The sequence below is a fragment of the Engraulis encrasicolus genome, chromosome 1 (genome assembly GCF_034702125.1).
Source record: "Engraulis encrasicolus isolate BLACKSEA-1 chromosome 1, IST_EnEncr_1.0, whole genome shotgun sequence".
Taxonomy (NCBI): domain Eukaryota; kingdom Metazoa; phylum Chordata; class Actinopteri; order Clupeiformes; family Engraulidae; genus Engraulis; species Engraulis encrasicolus.
This window is the reverse complement of record NC_085857.1, coordinates 49,326,061-49,328,560: the sequence shown is the minus strand read 5'-3', so window position 1 is coordinate 49,328,560 and position 2,500 is coordinate 49,326,061. Positions and strand designations below refer to the sequence as shown.

The window sequence follows — 2,500 nt, the reverse complement described above, 5'->3', positions numbered from 1 at the left end:
TGTGTCAGAGGTTTTGGGCCCACGAAATATCGTAGAATGGGGCCCCTACAAGATGTTTGGCAATCGAAAGCCACAGGCAGGGGGCCCCCCCAATCGGTGAGGCCGGGGATTCCTGGCCCCTATGCCCCCCCCCTCTGCTCCGCCCCTGAGAAGAGGCCGAAATGAAAGACAAAACCTGCCATAGTTTCCTTCCAACCAAAGTAACTTCACTGTGTAACTGGTCTAACCTTTACTGTAGAGCGATGTTCTTGATTCGGTTGGGTCTAATTTAGGGTTTTTCTTTTTTTAGGTTTTTAAGGCAGGTGTCACCAACGTTATGCCCGTGGGCGCCAGGTAGCCCTCCAGGAGCTTCTGAGGTGCCCACCAAGGATGTTAGTAAACAGTGACGACTACCAGATTTTAGTCACAGTTAATGTTTTTCTTTATTTAAATAGGCCTATGTGATTATTTATTCTTTATAGCCTATAAGCAAATTATCATTCAATAATAGTGATTTGAGAATGATACCAAGACATCAATAGAGGATTTTGAACAAAAGTAGCCCTCGGGTAGCTCTCAGTAGCCCTCGGGTAGCCCTTGGTAGCCCTCAGACCCAGAAAGGTTGGGGACCCCTGTTTTGTTTCCAATAACAATAACGTCCAGCCACCTCATTAGGTACAATGGAATAACTGCTGTAATCAACAATGCAATATCATGTGCTTGTGTTGTATTTTTTAAATGTACTGCTACATTTGCTTTGGCCACCTCTGTTAATTGTACAGATATAGCCTAGCTGACTGATAATCATATGTAATGTATTGATTCTAGGGACAATGCAGTGCACATTATAGAGGTTGAGTGAAATAAAATAAAAAAATTCCTTTAAGCTGCTTAAAGTTGTTGTTGTTTGTGAAAATTGTAATCAGGAGGGGGTAATTATTTTGAGCATGTCTTAAACTTAAGACTTAGACTTAAACCAACACAGTTGCACCCAAGCTACTCAATTTCTGACTACCCTTGACCAGACTGAACACCAGATATACCTTCCGCCTAACATGCTTACTACTGTATGTGACCTGTTATAAAGACATATATTAGTTTGGGTCTCTAATTTGACGTTTTTTGACATGCGTAAGTAATGACGTTGGCCGATTGCTCACGTGTTGATGGTGGATGCGGAAATTTGTATTTCACTTGGGCGCTTGCAATGCAGATGGCAGCGGGCAGTCTTTTGCCTTAAAGAAAAGTAAAAAAAACAAAAAAAAAAACTGCGTGCCACAGTTTCCTCCTCTTTCTTCTTTTTTTAAGGAAGGCAGCTAGTTAGAGAGTAGGTGACTGGGGAAGGCCTACTTTCTGCAGACCGCTCACTTTACAGTGCACTTAAGCAGTAGTTTGCACAGCTTCTGGGCACCTTTCAGCACATTTGCAGTTTTCACATATTAGTTCTCGCTGCTTTGGATTACTTTGCAATTGTTTGATTTTAACATTTGATGAACTGTGATGTTTTAACTCTTTGGACCTGAAGTAAGAAAATGAAAGCAAGCTAACAGAAAACTGGATCCTGGAGCTACTTCCCCCTCTCAGTTTTTCAGTGACTGAATTGTTGTTTGATCCCTTCCTATAAAACCTATACCTAAACCTTACTATCCCTCTAGTTATGCTGGTCAAAGGTAGTGAGAAATTAACTAGTTGGGATGAGATACGGTGGCAACACTTGAACCTTCAAACAGTAGGCTACTCGTCCCAGGTGCACAAGTGTGTTGTGTGTTTTCTCAAAAGCGACTTCATTTCATCTCATTATGGCAGTGAGCCCAGCGGACCTAACTGATTTGGAGTAAGTGGCTCTCAGGTGCTTTGTTCATTTATGGCCAAACATGCACACAACGCACACACACACGCACGCACACACACACACACACACACACACACACACACACACACACACACACACACACACACACACACACACACACACACACACACACACACACACACACACACACACACACACCGACAGAGAGAGAGAGAGAGAGAGAGAGAGAGAGAGAGAGAGAGAGAGAGAGAGAGACAGACAGACAGACAGACAGACAGACAGACAGACAGACAGACAGACAGATGCATGCACACAAACACAAATGCACACACACACACACACACACACACACACACACACACACACACACACACACACACACACACACACACACACACACACACACACACACACACACACACACACACTTTGCCAAGTTAAACAGTTTCCTCAATGAAAATATGGAGTGTGTATGAGTGGCGTATGGAGTGTGTATGAGTGTGGTATGGAGTGTGTATGAGTGCATCTCCTTCTGTCCCAGTGCCAGACGCCACATTAGTGATGCACTAAAACATCCTCCCTGTGGATACAGTGTGGAATGCAAAATTATTGTGTGTGTGTGTGTGTGAGTGTGACGTACGTCTGCGTACGTCTGTGTGTGAATGACAAATGGCAACGCGTACACCATGTGTGCGCACGTGTGTGTGT

At 43.8% G+C, this 2,500-nt stretch overlaps 1 protein-coding gene across 1 annotated transcript in view; it reads right to left on the bottom strand.

Moving 5' to 3' along the window:
- Positions 1–2,500, bottom strand: part of LOC134453856 (glucagon receptor-like) — a 173,142-nt gene that overhangs the window by 52,660 nt on the left and 117,982 nt on the right. The window lies entirely within an intron of this gene.